General features: G+C 40.9%; 1 long non-coding RNA gene across 1 annotated transcript; it reads left to right on the top strand.

Moving 5' to 3' along the window:
* The first annotated feature begins 171 nt into the window (after window positions 1-171).
* LOC141579399 (uncharacterized) lies at window positions 172-20,456 on the top strand. Its single transcript, XR_012510627.1, has 3 exons — window positions 172-707; window positions 12,653-18,529; window positions 19,186-20,456. It is a non-coding gene; the product is annotated as an uncharacterized LOC141579399 (long non-coding RNA).

The following is a 20,456-nucleotide window of genomic DNA, read 5'->3' as shown; positions in this document are numbered from 1 at the left end:
GTTAGAAACAGATTAATAGTGGTTATTTCTGGATGAAAGGACTCAAGGTGATTTTCTTCTTGAAATTCATTTTTATTTTTTCTACACTGAGTAATCATTTTATCATCAGAAAAATCCCCAAGGTTTTAAAAAAGAAAAGTGACATGGAGAGTCTCTGTTTCTCCTGTCAGGTGTTTAAGCCGGAATGAAAGCGGCAGTTTCGGCTGAATTTTTTTCCTCGCAGGGGCGGTATTAGTCCCCACGGTGTCTGCAGTTGCCCTGTTGGTCCGCGTGATGTTTCGCAGAGACGGAAGTTCGGGGAAGAAGCGAGCGGCCTCGTCGGCATCACCAGCTGTGGATTGTTTAGCAACACTAACAAGAACTGCTCTTCCTATTGAGCGGAAAAGTCAGCCGAGAGGGGCAGAAAGGGGGGGTGGAGGGAAGGAAGAAGCTTCCGAAGAGCCTTCCTCTTCCGCGTTCTTCAGGGACGACCGCCCCCGGGACTTCCCCCGCTGCAGCCTGCAGCCTGCAGCCTGCAGCTGTGCGTCCAGCTGTGCCCGGGTGCGGCGCGAAGACGCGTCCAAGCGCCCCAGCGGCCGTTTGCTGGGGCAGGCGGGCTAGCCGGCACGTGCGGGAGGGCCCTGGCTGCCCTGAAACTCCACGGAAAGGGCTTTCGGGACAAATCCCAGAACGTTAAAGTTCTGCCTTCCAGATGTCAGAAAGATCAAGTGAGTACCTAAAAGCTGAAACTTACCCTTGGCTAATTACCACTATTATTATTATTACTTTCGCATAAAATATTTTCCACTGGCATTTCTGTAGTCTTTAGTTGCTTTCTAGAAAATAAAACTTAGTTCCTTAAAATTAAAAAAAACAAAAACAAAAACCCTGACACTTAAAAAGCACTATATTGATGCATTTGTAAAAATTATAATTATTTCTGTTCTTAAGTTCTGAAACTTTGAAGTTTAATCATTGTTACTCTCATAAATGAAGTAGACAAAGTTTTTTTATTGCTTAGTATATTTTAAAATTCTGAAAGTTAAGCTGATATAAATCCAGATGAGTGTTGTAACTTAAGGATGTTGATCTCCATGGTAACCACAAAGAAAAGAACAACCCAATTCAAAAATAGGAAAAGGACTTGAATAAACATTTCTTCAAAGAAGATACACAAAAGGACAAGTATCTGAAAAGATGCTCAACATCACTAATCATTAGTGAAATACAAATCAAAATCACAATGAGATACCACTTCACAGCCAGCAGGATGGCTACTATCACAAACAAAAACAAAAACACCCAGAAAATAATAAATGTTGGCAAAGATGTGGAAAGATTGGTGCTCTGTTGGTGAGAATGTGAAATGGTACAGCTGCTATGGAAAATAGTATAACAGCTTCTCAAAAAAATAAAATTGAATTTCCATATGACCCAGCAAACCCCACTTCTGGGTATATACACAAAACTGAAAACAAGACCTTGGAGGTATTTTTCTACACCTGTGGTCAGGGCAGCATTATTTACAATAGCTAAAACATGGAAGTAAACCAGGTGCCCCCCCCCCCCAGATGAATGAAAATGCAGAGTGTGCACATACATACCATGGAATATTATTTAGCTTTAAAAAGAAGGGAAATTGTCCAAGATGCCACAGCATGGATGAAGATTAAAGACATTATGCTAAGTTAACTAAGCCAGCCACAAAAAGACAAATCCTGTATGATTCCATTAATATGAGGCACTTAAAGTTGTCAAATCATAGAAACTGACAGTAGAATGATGGGTACCAGGGACTGGGGGGAGGAGGGAATAGGGAGTTACTATTTAATGGGTAAAGAGTTTCAGTTTTCCAAGATGAAGATAGATCTGGAGATGGAAGGTGGTGATGGTTGCATAAAAATATGAAGGTACTTAATACCACTAAACTGTATACTTAAAATGGTTCAGCTGGTAAATTTTATATTATGTATATTTTAGCATACTAAAAATAGTCTGAGAGAGAGCCTGAAGGATTATCCTTTAGCAATGTGTGCATATTTTAGTGGGGTTTATATAAAAATCTATTTTTTCCACATATTGGTCCTTTTTTGTTTCTTTCCTAAGTTTTAGTCTAATAGCTGAATTCCAAACTGGTGAGATCCTTTGATACGTATTTGCATAGGTTTTTTGCCCTCATCCAGGGTCATAACATATAAAGGCACTATAAAGAAATAGATAAGAATGTCAACTCCAGAGTGAGAAAAAGTCAGAAAGACCTGGGTTTGAATCTGACCTCAAGTAATGACCTATGTGACCTTGGGGAGTGAGGCAACCTCTCAGTTTTATTCATCTGTGAAATGGAGATGGTAAGTTACCTTGGGGTCTTTTGTGAAGATGAAACAAAATACATACGTAATGATACAGGGGTGGTGCCTGACACCGTTAAGAGCCAGTGCATGTTACACTGAGAAGCCCCAGCAGGAGGTGAGAGGACTCACTCCTCATTCTGCTTGGTGATGAGTTGACCGTATCAGCAAAACACAGCCAGTTCACTTTGCAGTGGGAATTACACACAGAGCATTGCTTTATTGAGTAGCAGATGATATGAACAAAATGAAGATTTGCAATGGATTTCATAAAAGAAAGAATGATTTTTCAATTAAATTTAGGAATTAGGCAAGCACGGCAAAAAACCTTATTTCACTTGAGTTTACCCTGTAATCACAAACTCGGCCTGAGTGAGCATATGGCTTCTTAGAACAAGGGGAAAATAAAGTCTTTCAAGACCTAGTTGTGCAAAACTGGATTTCCTTTAAAGACCTGGAGATCAGACATTCAAAAGAGATAACTTTTTTAAATGACATTTTATTTACATTTGAAAGTTTTCTTTCTCAATTACTTTTTATTTACCTTTTGGATGAAGCCTTTATACACACACACACACACACACACACACACACACACATAGGTTTATGTATATGTGTATGTGTGTATATTATGTATTTTTAGTTTGCCTACGTATATTTTTTTCACATGAAAAAAAGAAACATGCAATTTGAAGATAACCTTGGGGAACTTACCCCTTGGCTTTGCATCAGGAAAAGAGTGTTTGGGGCTCTGAGTGACCCTCCTTTTTGCCTCCTGTACCTTCTCTCTTCCTCACTTAGGTTTAAAGAAAGAAAGTGACTGTGTAAATGAATATATCAGAAGAAAGAACAACAATAAAAGAAAAGAAAAAAAGCAATAACCTATGCAAATGTGTATTAAGAACATGGTTGGGATTGAAAGTATGTCTAAAGACTTGTCCCTGAACGTTCACACAGCCTTATTCATAATAGCCCCATATTGACACAACCTAAATGTCCATCCCATGATGAAAAGATAAACAGGAAGTGTTATATCCATACAATAGAATGTTTTTATATTTGTATGTAAATATATGCATTTTATATTTAGTATATTTAACTCTGAGAATATACTTAAAACACACTGAGTCGTATCCTTGAAAAGGATGAATATTATAGTGTGAATTTTATAGTACAATGACTCTATTTCAATAAAACTGTTTTTTAAAAAAGGAAAAGAAGATCTCGACCAGGTCCGGATAGAACCACTGTAATTCTCTTTTCATCACGTCTATGTGTCATTTCACCATAGAAGCGTTAGAGCATCTTCATAAATAACCTGAAGGTTTTTCACACAAAGCCAACTTTTTCTGAAAACATCTTCAACCTTAGAAATAAGAGTTTTCCGGGAAACGCAGGGAACATTGACAACAAATTTGCTCAAGCCCTCTTGGAGGATTATGGAAATGTTTGCACCCTGTACTCACACTCACCAGTTAAAGCTTCCGCGGCAATATTTGTTTTCAGAACATTTAAAGCTTCCTGAAGAGACTGAAGAATTCTTATTATTACGAGAGATGCCAAAACAGCATTATGCATTTGACATGAAGAATTAAAGAGAATGACTAATCAAGTTCCAGCAAAGCTACTTCTAAGTTCTGCCTCTGTTCCCCAGCAGTCTGTTAAGAGTCTTGTTTTCCTATGCCCGATTTATTTAAGCAATGAATTCTTCCAGAAATTGAGGAATTAGCAAGCAATGGTCAAGTCCACTAGAAAAACAAATTTGAGTTTTTGATCGCGTTTCCATTTGATCCTCTTTAAGGATTAAAATGAACTGTGCCATCAATACGCTAAAGGAAGGAGTTAGATGGAGATAATATTACAGGCTTTAAGTTATGCAATGTTTTTAATCTTATAGGTGCGGCAACTGATATTTTGGGGCCAGGGGATCCTTTCTTAATTATCCACAGGAAAATTTCTACCAAGAAAAAAAAATACATCATGTGATTAGATTCAGAGCTTATTTGGATCCTACATTTAATTGTTCTTATTGAGAAAAATAAATTCTAATCCATAAAACAGATTAGAAATAACAGTGCAAATCTCTTTAGCCTGCCAACCAGTGTGATAATCAGTTATTATCAGAAATTACCTGTAATATTCAATGAGCTAATTCACTGCTAGCTCCTCTAAGAACACAGCCTCTGGCATAAAACAAAAAGAAATTGAAAGAGAGACAGAGACAGAGTCAATCCTTTGCAACCTCTTTAAATTCAAATGAAATGATTCTTTCCTGAGTTCAGACCGCTTTCTCTCCAGGTGATGTTTCTTCCCAGCAAAGTGTCCCATGCCCAGCCATGCCTGAGGGCCATCGTGGAAGGGAAGGGCAAAAAGACCCTCATTTGTGGGGACAGCTGCCTGTCCTTCCTGACTAGAGACACCTGAACCCAGAGCTGCACGCCAACAAGCTTTCTGAAGCCTCTCCTGATGACCCCTCTCTTGCTATGACCTAGTGACCAGGCACTCCCGACCTGTGCGCCTTGTAGACCACGTGTTACAGGGACGATTGCACCCACTTCTGATACCTTGGGACTCGCTACGCTGGACTCCATTTTTCACAGTGCCTCTCCCAAACCATTCTAACGTCTGTAGTCACCAAGGTGATGCACTCTGCTTCCACACGGCAATCCTATTTATTTTTATTCTCACTCTCTCTACTTTACTTGCTAAGGCATATTCTTTCTCTCCATAGACTCCTTCACTCCATTACTCTTTTTGCAGGCCAATTTTAGAAAAAAAGAAATTAATCTCTTTAGTCACTAACCTGTCACCCACAGGCTGATGGAACATATTAACTTGGTCCTAACAAATAGATCAGTCTGTTGCTAAGACACTCTACAGACAGCTGGACTGGCCTGAGAACCAAGCCACTGTGGTGTTTGCAAACAGGATACCTCTTCTCCCACGGTACCCCTGCTTCCACATCAGTTATCTGTTCATCTGCCCTGATTTCTCTGAACTTGCCAGCATCACAGTTTGTCCAGCATCTGGGTAGTGTCTGAAAGAACCACAGGCATCTCATGAGAACTTTCAGAAGAATTTCCAGTGGTCCAAAGAGCACAGAGAAAAAAACAACTGGCTGAGAACATCGAAATGGGAGACACCATTAGGTTCTGCTCCCAACACATGTAATCCCGCGCGTGTATCCCAAATTGGAAGACCGAAGCACAGAAGTCATCACCTTCACCCCTCTCCTCAGCCAACCATCCCATTCTATGTGTAATGACCCTGACGGTAACCCTTCTCTGATGCATTCACCCCTCCAAGACCTCTACTCCCATTATATCCCAGAGCCTGACTCAATAATCTGATAATAGAAACCAAAGTACGTTATCAAAAAGATACTAGAAGAATGGCAGTAATCAAAAACACGGACAACAAAGAGCATTGCTGAGGATATGGAGAAATCAGAACTGTGCTAGTGGAAATGTAAAATGGTCAAGTGGTCACTTTGAAAAACAGTCCAGCAGTTCCTCAAAAAGTTAACAATAGAATTACCATATAACCTGACAAGTCCGCTCTAGGTATATACTCCAAAGAACTGAAAACATAGACACACAAAAACTTGTATACGAATGTTTACACAAGAACATACACACACACAAAAACTTGTATACAATTTACAGCAGCATGAGTCATAGTGGCCAAAAAGTGGAAACAATCCAAATGCCCATCAGCTGATGAAGGGATGAACAAAATGTAGTATATAATCCATACAACAGAATGTTACTCGGTCATCAAAAGGCATGAAGTAGCAGGGTATACTCCAAAATGGATGGGGTTTGAAAACATTACGCTAAGTGAGAGAAGCCAGTCACAAAAGACCATATATTGTAGGATTCCATTTGTACGAGATGTCTAGAATAGGCAAATTTCATAGAGACAGAAGCTGTATTAGCAGTTGCCCAGGGCTGGAGGGCAGGGAGTGGGGTGGAGCAAGGGATGGGAAGTGACTGATCAGGGACTCGGAGTTTCGTTGCTCTCAGTGGGGTCTACATTCCCCTCTCTTTGCCTCTTCAGACCAGTGGTGATAATGGCTCCCTCCTATTGCTTGTCCCAGATTCTTCCTCTTCCCTGGTTAGTTCCTTTACTCCTATCCACATCTGTTTCTTGTTGGGACAATGGCTGATACCCTAGCCCTTTCTCTGGGTCTCCCAACACCCACTTCTGAACCCTTCTTCGTCTCTAGGGATGACCGCATCGAGGGGTGGAGAGTGGGGGGACCGCACATTTACAATTCTCTTCCTTCTCTTTCATTCTATGCATATTATTGAGAGATGGCAGTTACCCAGGACACAGTGCAGGGCTTCCCTCTTTCTAGGGTATTAGGGTCTCAGAGGGACAGAGACATAAATGGCTCAGGGGCAGCCTGGCTGTGCACCAGTGGAATTTTAAGGGACAGCCTGATACTCAAATTGCCCTGAAGCTTTAGGACTTTGGCTATTGTTATTTCTAAACCGCATAGCTTTTGTGAGTGAGGGCTTGTGTTGTGTAGACAAAATGGCTTCATTTTTCCAGGAAATAAGTAACTCATCTTCAGAAAGCTAAGATAGTTTAGGGTCCAGGCAGGGCCTGGCAAGAATCTATACTTATTTCATTATACAAAATTCAGATCTTCCAATGTCAAAAGTTTATAATGTAGTGAATGCCCTGTCTTAGGCTAATCAACCCCACACAACAACAAAAATAAACCCTTTGTTAGGCAAAATCAAATTTATTGACCCATTGCTATGAAGGAGACCACAAATTAGAGAAACTGAGGGGCATCTTACTAACCAAAGGGAAAGATGGAGTTAGGATAGATCAAATTCCAGGCAAGGGCAGAGTTTGAGTGAAATTTAAATAAATCAGTGTTTTGATTGGCTTCAAGCAATTCAAGGCTGTATAAAGTGGTCAACATCACATCCAGACTGCAAAGTAGACCCAGGGTCTTGTTTTTTGGGGGGAAAAAAAAACAGCAGAAGCTAAGATAGATGTGACACATTATGTGCAGAAATCCCTTATCTGAAGCTCTGCACCTGGGCTGGAAATCCTGATGGCTTCTCTGCGTCACAGTAACTTGGCGCCCCCTGGGCAAGAGTAGGTTGTTCCATTCTTATGATATCTTTTCAAACAACAATGAAATCAGATTATTTACATTTCTGATAGTCTCTGATTTTAGAGAAGAGTTTCTCAGGGAGGAAAAAAGCAGTCATCACTTAAAAGAAGGGGGTTGTTATGACATTTTACAGCTGCAGTGTGTCCTTGGGGGAAATACTGTTTCCTGTTAACTTTGCAGCTGGCTTTATCTGTGTCTTTTTTTTTCCAATCCGGTGAGTGGTAGGGCAGATTTGTGCAGTCTAAGCTATTTTGACTTTCCCAGTGCCTTGATGATCTGCGTTGGATATGTAGCAAAGGCAAGAACTAAATTTTTGTAAGATTAAAGAGCTGAGATTCTGGGGTTTCTGTTTTGTTTTGTTTTGTTTTTTACCAGAGCATCACCTAGCCAAGATGTTATAGAAAGTTCTATTTGAATTAAATTCCCGTACAGTGAAGTACTGGCTTAGGGGCTGGTGGCAGTTGGCAGAAAATTTATCACTGGAGGAGGAATGTATCTCCATATTATGCAATGGCAAAACATTTGGTGAAATTGTCGTCTGAGATAATATGGAAGACACATCAAGTTCCTAATAATTTGTAGCCTTAGAAGAAGAGGTTGGAAATAGAATGTTTATAGCCTGTGTTGGTTACTGATGACTGTGTTTGGCAGGGTATGATAAGAAATAGATGAGCTCAGAAAAGAATTGGCCAGTTTGCAAGCAGGAAAGGGAATAGAGTCCACAGATCTGGGAATGTATAGAATTGCCAAAGGCCACCATTTCTGAGCCTCAAACAGTAAAAAGCAGCATTGAGCAATGCTCTGATAACAAAATCTGATTAAAATAGCCCTGCAGCAAGGACCAAATCAAGACACAGCCATTGGGCATGTTTTTGGGTTATATCTTTTCATCAATTGGGTAAAATAGGGTGAATGAACTATAGGCGTGGCTTTCCTAAGATAGGGCCAGGGTGATTGCAACTGAGAGAGAGAGAGATAGGGAGAAAGAAAGAAAGAGAAAGAGAGATAGAGAGAGAGGCAATAAAGCAGAGACATGGATAATTCAAGATGTATGACTGAAGAGAAAAGAAAATCTATGTTTGTCCAAAAACTTGTACATAAATTTTTTTTTAACATTTTCTTATTGAGTTATAGTCATTTTACAATGTTGTGTCAAATTCCAGTGTAGAGCACAATTTTTCAGTTATACATGAACATACATATATTCATTGTCACATTTTTTTTGCTGTGAGCTACCACAAGATCTTGTATATATTTCCCTGTGCTATACTGTATAATCTTGTTTATCTATTCTGCATATCCCTGTCAGTATCTACAAATTTTGAACTCCCAGTCTGTCCCTTCCTACCCCCCGCCCCCTTGGCAACCACAAGTTTGTATTCTATGTCTATGAGTCTGTTTCTGTTTTGTATTTATGTTCTTTTTTTTTTTTTAGATTCCACATATGAGTGATCTCATATGGTATTTTTCTTTCTCTTTCTGGCTTAGTTCACTTAGAATGGCATTCTCCAGGGACATCCATGTTGCTGCAAATGGCGTTATGCTGTCATTTTTATGGCTGAATAGTATTCCATTGTATAAATATACCACATCTTCTTTATCCAGTCATCTCTCAATAGACATTTAGGCTGTTTCCATGTCTTGGCTATTGTAAATAGTGCTGCTATGAACACTGGGGTGCAGGTGCCATTTTGAAGTAGGGTTCCTTCTGGATATATGCCCAGGAGCGGGATTCCTGGGTCATATGGTAAGTCTGTTCCTAGTCTCTTGAGGAATCTCTATACTGTTTTCTACAGTGGCTTACCAAACTGCATTCCCACCAGCAGTGTAGGAGGGTTTCCTTTTCTCCACAGCCTCTCCAGCATTTGTCATTTGTGGACTTTTGAATGATGGCCAATCTGACTGGTGTGAGGTGATATCTCATTGTAGTTTTGATTTGCATTTCTCTGATAATTAGTGATATTGAGCATTTTTTCATGTGCCTATTGATCAATTGTATTTCTTCCTTGGAGAATTGCTTGTTTAGGTCTTCTGCCCATTTTTGGATTGGGTTGTTTGTTTTTTTCTTACTAAGTCATATGAGCTGCTTATATATTCTGAAGATCAAGCCTTTGTTGGTTTCATCGTTTGCAAAAATATCCCATTCCGTAGGTTGTCATTTTGTTCTACTTGTGGTTTCCTTTGCTGTGCAGAAGCTTGTAAATTTAAATGTTTATAGCAGCATTATTCATAATAGCCAAAACATGGAGACAACGCAAATGTCTGTTGTTTGATGGATAAATCAAATACAGTACATCCATTCAATAAAATATTATTTGTCAATAAAAAGAAATTAAGTACATCTGCAATCTACAATGTTGATGAACCTTAGAAATATGATGCTAAGTGAAAGAAGCCAGTCACAAAGGACCATATATTATATGATCTGGTTTATATGAAATATACAGGATAGACAAATCCATAAAGACAGAAAGTAGATTTTTGTATTTGCCTCTTGCTGGGAGTGGAGTCAGGTGGGCTGGAGAAGCTGGGGGAAACAGGGAGTGACTGCCAAGGGGCATAGGGTTTCTTTTTGAGATGAAACTGTTCTGTAATTATTGGCAATGGTTGCATAACTCTGTGAACACAGGAAAAACCATTGAGTCTTCTACTTTAAATGGGTGAATTCTATTGTATGTTAATTTTATCTCAGAATAAATTAAAAAAGGAAGCCTGTCTCAAAAAAGAACTGTGGCTATGGCCATTGGCATATGGAATTGACTGGAATCAGATGAGAATATGACTAAATTTTTGAGAGTGTTAAAATGCTAAAGGGACCACTAGCCGAGAAAAGAGAAATTGACTGCTCTGGATTTAAAACCACACTTGGCCCCCATCTTCTATGAGTAGAAAGTGGGCAAGAAAAACTCCCTAACACCTAAGGAAGATGCATTCACTAATTCCCACTTCTGATAAGGCTAAACAGGATACCATAAAAGGAAGAATCATGTAGACGTTTCATTCAAGGGCTATGAAAGCGCATGGATTGAAAAGACCCTTGTGGGGGGCAGAATTGGAGCCTAATTAAATAATTTATCCTATCCCAGGGAAGGAAGCCCTCCTCAGGCTGGTCTAGCAGTATTTCAGAATCGTTACAGACCTGGACTTCCAGGATTATTTATCCTGCCTCTGATCCCCAGTGCACAGTACACTGAGGGCTGATAAGTTCTCTTTTTAGTTCATAGGACTTGGAGCAAGAAGAGTCACATAGAGCCCTAATGTAGACACAATGGGCATCAGTCCCAATGAAGAGACCGCCATGTATCTCCCAGAAGTTCCAGACATTGAGTTTGATGCTGTGGATGAGACTTTTGGCTTGTCACCCTCAGGATCGGTCTTGTCTTGTCTTCTCTCTTCTCTTTCTCTCTTTCTCTCCCCCTTTCTTTCTTCCTTCCTTTCTTCCTTCCTTCCTTCCTTTCTTTCTCTCTCTCTCTCTCTCTCTCTCTCTCTCTTTCTTTCTTTCTTTCTTTCTTTCTTTCTTTCTTTCTTTCTTTTTCTTTCTTTCTTTCTTTCTTTCCTTCTTTCTTTCTTTCCTTCTTTCTTTCTTTCCTTCCTTCCTTCCTTCCTTCTTTCTTTCTTTCTCTCTCTCTCTTTCTTTCTCCCTCCCTCCCTCTCTCTCTCTCTCTCTCTCTTTCTTTCTTTCTTTCTTTTCTTTATTTTTTAAACACTTTTATTGTGGTATGGTTCCTGTACAGTAAACTACACATATTTCATACGTACAATCTGATGAATTTTGATAGATGTATACACTAAGGAAACCACTATCACAACCAAGATAGCTAACATTTCCATCACTCCCCAAGAGGTGCAATTTTCAAATTCCCAATGTATCCCTTCCCACTCTCTTTACCCCCTCGTAACCATAGATTTGTTCTCTATGTCTGTGAGTCTGTTTGTTTTGTTGATAAGTTCATTTGTGTCCCTTTTTTTGTTAGATTCCACATATATGCGATATCATATGGCATTTTTCTTTCTCTTTCTGGCTTACTTCACTTAGAATGACGATCTCCAGGTCCAACCATGTTGCTCAAATGGAGTTATTTTATTCTTTTTTATCACTGAGTAGTTTCCATTGTATGTATATTTGTATATCCCCAACTTCTTTATCCAGTCATCTGTTGATGGACACTTAGGTTGCTTCCATGTCTTGGCTATTGTAAACAGTGCTGCTGTGAACAATGGGGTGCATGTGTCTTTTTGAATTATATTTTTCTCCAGATATATTCCCAGGAGTGGAATCGCTGGATCATATGGTAAGTCTATTTTTAGTTTTTTAAGGAAGCTTCATACTGTCCTCCATAGTGGCTGCACCAATTTACATTCCCACCAACAGTGTAGGTTCCTTTTTCTCCACACCTTTTCCAGCATTTGTCATTTGTAGGTTTTCTAATGGTGGCCATTCTGACTGATGTGAGGTGATATCTCATCGCAGTTTTGATTTGCATTTCTCTAACAATTAGTGATGTTGAGCATCTTTTCATGTGCTTGTTGGCCATCTATATGTCTTCTTTGGAGAGAGGTCTAGTTAGGTCTTCTGCTTGTTTTTTGATTGCGTTGCTTTTTTTTTTTTATATTAAGCTCTATGAGCTGTTTGTATATTTTGGAAATTAGTCTCTTGTTGGTCACATCATTTGCAAATATTTTCTCCCATTCTGTAGGTTTTCTATTTGTTTTGTTGATGATATCCTTAGGTGTGCAAAAGCTTTTAAGTTTAATTAGATCCCGTTTGTTTACGTTTGCTTTTATTTCCATTAACGCAGGAGCTGGTTCAAAAAATATATTGCTGTGCTTTATGCCCAGGAGTGCTCTGCCTACGTTTTCCTCTAGGAGTTTCATAGTATCTGGTCTTACGTTGAAGTCTGTAATCCATTTTGAGTTTATAAGATGAGTGTTTTTTAAATAGAGGGGGAAAGAATCAATATTTGGAGACCAGAAGCGCAGACTGTGACGTCAGCGGTGATTTTCAACAAATACTTCCGGTTCTCCCTGCTTCTGGTCATGTGTTGGGATCACAGTTCTCTCCCACCTTGTGTAAGACCACGTTATTTACTTCAGCCAACAAAATGTCAATGGAAGAGATGCCTGAACTTCCAGACAGAAGTTTTAAGAACCAGTCCACAATTCACTCTATTCTCTTCTTCTTGCTCAGATGCCAAGCACGTGCCGGGAGGGAGATACAGTAAGCCTGGGGCCGTCCTCCTGACACACCTTGGACATACTGCATGCATGAGAAAGAACTATCAGTGTGTTAAGCCACCGAGATTTGGCATGTTTCACTACCACAGCATGCTTTACTCTGTCTGATGATGCACATAGTAAACTCAAATGCCTTGGGTGAGCAAAATGCACGGTGCTCCCATTTGCACTGTCTGTTATTAAATAGATATCAATAATCAAGCCGTTTCCAGGAGAGGTGCTTTCATTTTGTCCCGGCAGAATTCTCTCAGCTTTTCTCTGGGCTGAACTGGTAAAGAGAAGGGCACCCACACACATGAAATACCCTCGTTCACAGTTAAACATTTGTTCATTGTTCCACCGTGTGCTACTGTGACTTTGGGGAGTCCAGAAACTCTGGTTCACATGTTCTCCAATGTCTTTTAGAATTCATTTCTACATTGCAAATGGTTGAAAATTGAGAGAGGGAACAAAGTATTGTTTAATGATTTATCATTTAAGTCCTGGAGACTAACTCATTCTTTCATTTAATAAATATTTATAAGGCAGATAATATGGGTGGTCAGTAGTCTTTCCAAATGCTCTATACAGCTATGCGGGTCAGCCTCCTTTTGACGATTTTCTGAGTCTGGACCAAGATGTGTTTCATTAGCAGTCCAGTTCTCTTCTTAAAACACTCTGGTGGCTTCCTACCCCTGTCAGCTTGAAGTCCCAAATTTTCCTGGCCCTACACTACCAGGACTTTGTCCACCACTCCCGCTTTGTATCACGGCGCATCTCCCGCCCCTCCCTCCCCTCCACATCCCACCCACCCAGGACTAGTCCCAGAACCCTCCACACCCTTACCCCTCCATGCCTGTGTATCTGCTTTGTCTGCTGCCCGGAACACTGTTTCTTGCTCCTTTTCTGCAGGATTATCCTCATTTTTCAGCAAGACTCAGATCGAGCACACCTCTTCCAGAAAGTCTCCCTTAACTTCCCGCCTGCATTTCCCCTCCTGGGTTCCCACCGTACTTTGTGCCCTTACAGAGCAGGTGTCTGTTCTCTAAGGCTCTGTCTCACCGTCCACCTCACCCACCAGACTGATGCTCCCTGAGGTTGGGCACTGTGCCCTTTGTCCCTGCACCCAGCCTCTAGCCGTGCCTGCAATAAGTGCTCCGTTGCTGACTTACTTGATGGAATCCAACACAGCCCATGCCAGGGTGGGCCCTCTGCTGGGTTTTGGCCCTTAGCAATGCCTTCACTTCCAGAGGACTCCAGCTGTCAGGCCCTGAAATAAACATCAAACATCCAAAGATGGAGAAAGCTTTTCCTTCCTTTAAGGAGTTCACAATCAAGCCAGGGAACCAGCAACCGTCAGCTACAATTTAACATTAGAAGTGCCATCATGAAGTGGTACAGTAAATAAGAGAATAACGATTGAGTGTGATTTAGGATTAAGAGAAGGTCTGAATCCATACCTGGATTTGAATCTCAGTGCTGCACTAAAGTTTTAAATCTGAGTTTGCACCTCTTGAATGGGGGAAACAGTGTACAGCAGATAGAGAAAGCAAGGGATTTGGAGGGGGAGGTTATGTGGTAACGTATATATAACATATTATTTACCTTTTTTTTACCATTAGTAAGTGTACAATTCAGTGTCATCAAATTACATGCACAGTGTTGTGTAACCACAGCCACTGTGCACACCCCAAAATGTGTTACCATCCCCAACAAAAACGGTGTGCCAGTTCAACAGTAACACTGCCTGGTCCCTTCCCCTCAGCCTCGGGCGACCTCCATGCTACTTTCTGTCTCTGTACATTTGCCTGTTCTAGATACATTCTGTAAGTGGAATCATGTACTATTTGCCTTTCTGTGTCTGGCTTATTTCACCAAGTATACTTTTCCCAGGTCCATCTGTGTTGTAGCACGTATCAGAATATGTCAACATTTGATCCCATTCTATGGTATGTGTGCATCATATTTCGTTTACCATTCATCTGTTGGCGGACACTTGGGTTGTTTCCACCTTTTAGCTGCTGTGAATAATGCTGCTATGAACACGGGGGGTGCACATTCCTGTTCAAGTCCCTGCTTTCAGTCCTTCTGGATATATACATAGGAGTTGAATTGCTGGGTTATATGGTGATTCCACGTTTAACCTTTTGAGACACTGCCAAGCTGTTTTTCCACGGTGGCTGCACCATTTTACATTCCTGCAAGCAACGCACAGGGGTTTCAATAGCTCTACGTCTTTACCAACACCTGTTACTCTCCACTGTGTTATTACAGCCGCCCTAGTAGGTATGATTTAAAATAGGAACTTACTGCAGCTTCCAGTTCGTGATGGCAGAGATCATAGAGACGAGGAACGGCCTTTTTGGACATGAAAGATGAAGGTTTCCCTTCTTTCGTTTGCTCGGCTTAGTCTGGAAAACCAAAAGAAGAGGGTACAACTGAGGGAGAAGCAGATAAGAAGGAGGGAATGTGGAGAATAAGGGTTGAGAGTGGAGGGAGGTGGGGGGGTGGTGAGCGTCCCGCCACGTGGTTGAAGGCTAAGGTGCCACAGGAGGACGGGTTCTGCGTGGCCAAGGGACTACTAAGAGCAAAGTACTACCAATGCATTATAACCTTTAAAAATTCTGCCTCACTTATTAATACACTTCTGACTTATCTAACATTGTGTGTCAACTATACAATTTAAAAAAGAAAAGCAAACCAATCCTTTCTAAAAGAACTTTTATAAATTGTATTTTGTTGTCTTGAAAATGTGACGTAAGCCCCTGGTATAAACTACAAGCTTGCCTTCCACTCCTGAGCCCCCAGCCCTCGAGTTCCCTTCTCCTTGGGCGTCTAGCAGTTTCTCGTGTGTTCTTTCAGCGACATTCAGTGTGATGTTGGATGTTCCACTGCTGGCTTTGCTGCAGTGCAACCTGCTACCTGGCTTCCCTTGAGGGAATACTTCTGCAGAAACCCGCCATCTTCAGATGGCAGATGAAGCTGGTGATGCTTTGTGAAGTTAAGGAAAAGGCCTGTGTTGCATGTTTGACAGGGAGCTGAGGGATGACACAGGCAGGAGAAAAGACCCACGTAGGGTTGAGAATTCAGGAAGAACAGAAAAGGTAAAGCAAGAAGAGATGATGGGAAGAAAAAAAAAAGCCCTTGCAAATGTGCAGAAATCTTGCGTAAGACAGTATTACAAAAGGGCTCACACTGTTTTGATTTGCACACTGAAAAGGAGATCCCAGAAAGCTGGAAGACTTTGTGGGGCTCCTTTAACCAATATGTGTGTTTCACAAATCATGTTAAACATGAGATATGAGGATTAAGTGAGCTATTGTGTGTAAAGCATTCAGCCTAGCCCTGATCTATCGTAAGCCTTCGGGAAGTTATATGTAAGTATGCTAATCAAGGTATTGTTTAGTTTTAGTTGTTTTGAACTTTTTTAAAAGGGTATAATGCTATATGTATGTGACATCCTGAATTTGCTTTTAGAAAAAAATTTTTTTAATTGAAGTATAGTTGATTTACAATGTTGGGTTAGTTTCTGGTGTACAGCAAAGTGATTCAGTTTTACACGCACACATATATTTCCGATTCCTTTCCATTATAGGTTATTACAAGCTATTGAATATAGTTCCTTGTGCTATACAGTCGGACCTTGTTGTTTATCTACTTTATTTTATTTTATTTATTGTTTACTGACGTGTAGCTGAGACTTGTTTTGTTTTTCATTCAAGTTTGTATTACTAAATTAACTCTAGCCCCTTCATTTTCGGTGCTGTGTGATATTCCGTTGTGTGATGCATACAGTGATAGGCACTTTCTAAGTTATTTTATTTAATCTCCAAAACTACCCCAATCACGGGCACTTGCCATTCATTCTCATTGTGAGAGTAAATTAATCAGCGGACTGAGGCTCGAGTCTCAGCTCCACCACTCCTTAGCAAGTTACTTAACTCCTTAAGGTTGAGGCTTACCCTACAAGACTTAGTATCCTTTTGCAGTAAATCTCTAATTAAAACAGGCACCAGTCAGTCCCGGGGGGCTGCAGTGATTCCCCAGGCAGACCCCGGCCTGTGGTAAGCCCTGAAAGATGGGAGCTTTGGTAAATTTCACTGCAGACTAAGCCAACTGATGCGTCGGCAGGTTTAGGAACTTGCTGGAGATCGCACAGCTAGTATGGGCAGATCTGATCTTGAATCCATCTCTGCACAACTACAAGGTCATGCTTTCCTCCCTAGACCAGGAGAGCTTTCCATAAACAGCGTGGCATAGGGACAAGTCATGTGGAGACACTCCCGGCCTTGTTGATAATTAATTCTTCTTCAATAAATATCATCGTAAAATCTGTGACTGCTTTTTAAGGTATTACTGCTTATGTGTAGTGTGTGTGTGTGTGTTTTAAGAAAAAAGAGTCCTTGCTTCGCTGGTCTCTCCCCTACAAGCAAGGAGGAATGTTCCCTTGTTTGCTTCATTGTCTGTAAGAAAGGCGGTTAGCACTAAATGTTTCTTTTCGGAGCAGTTTGTGAGAGAAGAATGTTTTCAAATTTATGAGGCTCTCGTGCATTTTGAAAAGAGATTTTCATATTTCACATAGTTCCTTCTTTGGATCTTTCTATTTAGGGATCAGTTTAAAAATACAATCCCTCTCTCTGGAGTGGAAGGGTTGTGAACCATGAGTTCCACATCTCTTGAGACTGAGTCACTTTAAAGGCGAAATACAAAGAAAAAGGAAGGAAATTAAAAAGAAATATAGCTTAGTTTTGGCTTGGAACACAGTATGATTCCATGAGAGGCTACAGTAGATTGGAGACCCTGGAAGAAAATTCATCATTTACCAAAACTGAAGGGGTGATTTTCCCTTCGAGAAAAATAAACAGCTGCTTCCTGGAGTTGTAGCCTTAAAGTAAGTATGCTCAGGGAGGGTATGGCTCAGTGGTAGAGTGCATGCTTAGCATGCATGAGGTCCTGGGCTCAATCCCCAGTACCTCTTCTAAAAGTAAATAAGTGAATAAACCTAATTGCCTCCCCTCCAAAAAAATTTTAAAAAAAATAAAGTAAATGTCTTCAGTATATTTAGTTCCTTTTATTGCCAATTTAGACCAGATACCTCACTTTTAAAAACTATATTGATGTGTGATTTTTTCCCACCTTTTCAGGAAGCATGTACATAACTCTGGAAGTTTAAAGTTATACACTTAGGATCAGTGACTAATTCCCCAAAACTTTGAGAAACAGATTATTTGGAAGATTGATGTATGATCACTTGTTCTTTTAAAGTGGAAAATCTCCAGAACTAGATCAATGTCTTTTTTGTTTGTTTGTTTGTTTGTTTTAAGATTTCTTACCTTACGTATTTGGAGAGACCACAATTTCAGCAAACTGAAGGCAGTTCTTGGCGATGGCACTGTTGCTGACTAGGGGACAGGGAATGGGTTATTTGACATCGTGTCTCTTTTCCACTTTGATGTTGTTACCTGCTCCCCCTCAGAGGTACCTGGAAGAACTCCTCAGTCACACAGACATAGCTGAAGAGGCTTGACATCCATGGGTGCTTCGTGTCGCTCCTGAGATAAAGATGACTGAGTTGTGGGCAGGAAGCTAAGGCCACCATCTGGTCAGGAAGGAGAGAAAGAGGGGACTCAGCAGCTGAACTCCAGGCTGTCGGGATGCTTGTTGTCCTGGGGTCTGATTTCCCTGAAAGAATTTAGAGCCCTGTTTTTGAATCACGTGTCATTGAGCCCTGGGTTAAGGCGGCACTCGTGGACCACTGCGGCGGGATGAACAGGTGGAACCCGAGGCTGGGAGCTGAGCTCTCAGGCTCTAGAACTCACCCAGTGCAGCTCTGCTTTTACCGACATTTCAGGTGAGGCTCTACATCAGGTATTTTTTAAAGTATTTTTATTTTTTTTATTTTTTTTTTGGAGGGGGAGGGTTTAAGTTTATTATTTATTTATTTAATGGATGCCCTGGGGATTGAATCCAGGACCTTGTGCATGCCAAGCACGTGCTCTACCACTGAGCTCTACTCACCTCCCCTCCCACATCAGATATATATATTTTTAATAATTGGATGAAAAAGTTGAACTTACCAGAACTCCTTTCAGGGAAAGTACTGTTCGTGGTTAGAAAACATACTAAGACAAGTCATTTAATGAGAGCTTCAAAAGCAGTATGGCAATAAAACTAGTAAACTGCCATCTCAGGAGAGCGGGTCCTGATGACTCCAGACTTCTGTTTATCTGAGATGACTGGCAGATTTGAGGACAGAGTTGAACTACTCGTGAGATTAGGGGACAGGTGTATATGGTGTGGGAGGAGGGGCAGGCAGAGACTCTCCACAGCACAGCCAGGCCGACTTGGGAGAAAAATATGTCAAATGGGACTTTACAAAGTTGCACACAGTGGAAGGTGTAATATAAAAAGTCCTTTTACTCTTTAACCCTCCCCACGCCCCACACCCCAGACCGTATTTAGAAAAAACTTCCTCAAATAATGCTTCAGGGCTTTCATTGTGAATAGATTCTTCCCGGAGATGGCAAGAGATGCTGAAGTTTGCAAACTGATGGCGTGGAGAAAAGAGACACCATGTGTTTCATTTGGTGATTCACCAGGACTCCCAAGACTCAATAGCAGATAACACTCACTGCCAAGGCTTATTACAGCAAAATCAACAGGAAAAAGATATGCAGTAGTGGATCCAGAGAGGTCCATCACGGACTTCTGAGAACTTCCTTGCCCAACGTTATACAAAAAATGCTTTTTCCAGCACTGAACTACAGGGACATGTGTGGAATGTCTTTGCCCAGCGAAGCCCGTATAAGCCTCAAGGTCCCAAGTCTTCTATGGGGAATTGGTCACGTGGACATATTCTGCCTTGGCTACCAAAACTCAGGACCCCAACAATGAAATTGGGTGCACATCCTAAATCTTGGTGTTTGTAAAGCAACCTGAAAACCCAGTATAGGACGATCTGTTGTTTCGGGCATATACAAGAAAATCATCAATCACTAACATAAAGAACATCCTGTGGGCACCATTCCTAGGGACTGGCCGAGGGTCACTCATGATTCTCTTGAAGACATAAGTAGTAAGCAACTAGGCTTAAAGTGTTGATTTTTTTCCCCCCACGATATGTGGAGGACAACCAAATCTGGCTAGGATGTGGAAAATGATTTCACAGCCACAAACGCACTTACACGTAGTAGAGGTTAAAGGTGGCTTCTGCCACCTGGAGGCAGATCGTAAGCTAGGCAAGAAAGCCTTCCTGTTGTTAAAGATGACTGGACTCTACCTTTGAAGTCTGAGTGTTTAATTTCATGGTACTAGCTGTATTTATTTTGCACGCATTTAGTAAATTTTTGCTTAAAAGTTGGAGCCCAGCCTCAAGTGTGCTATAGGGGATGAAGGACGTGTTTATTCATTCAACAATTATATTGAGGATGTATATACTCTTTGCTAGACACTATTGTGAGTGTTGGGAATAAATTAATGAAAAGTCAGATCACTGTTTTTATGAAGCTTATAACCGTGGCGGGGGAAATCAGAAAAAAGAAGTGATTGGAGGAAGCTACAACCCACTGAGTCAGGGCAAAGTCATAAAAGAAAACAGGAGTCTTACCTGGAAGTCTAGAAAAAGGAAATAGAAAGAAACTGAGGTTATCAGTATCTCTAGGTTGTTTTATAGGACCAACCATCCCAGTTTGCCTGAACGGAGGGGTTTGCCAGGATGCAGGACTCTCAGTGTTAAAACTGGGGCAGGTGGCGACCCAGGTTCCAGCCGGTGATCACTT

This window comes from Camelus bactrianus, chromosome 12, assembly GCF_048773025.1.
Source record: "Camelus bactrianus isolate YW-2024 breed Bactrian camel chromosome 12, ASM4877302v1, whole genome shotgun sequence".
Lineage (NCBI taxonomy): Eukaryota > Metazoa > Chordata > Mammalia > Artiodactyla > Camelidae > Camelus > Camelus bactrianus.
This window is presented reverse-complemented; position numbering and strand designations above follow the sequence as displayed.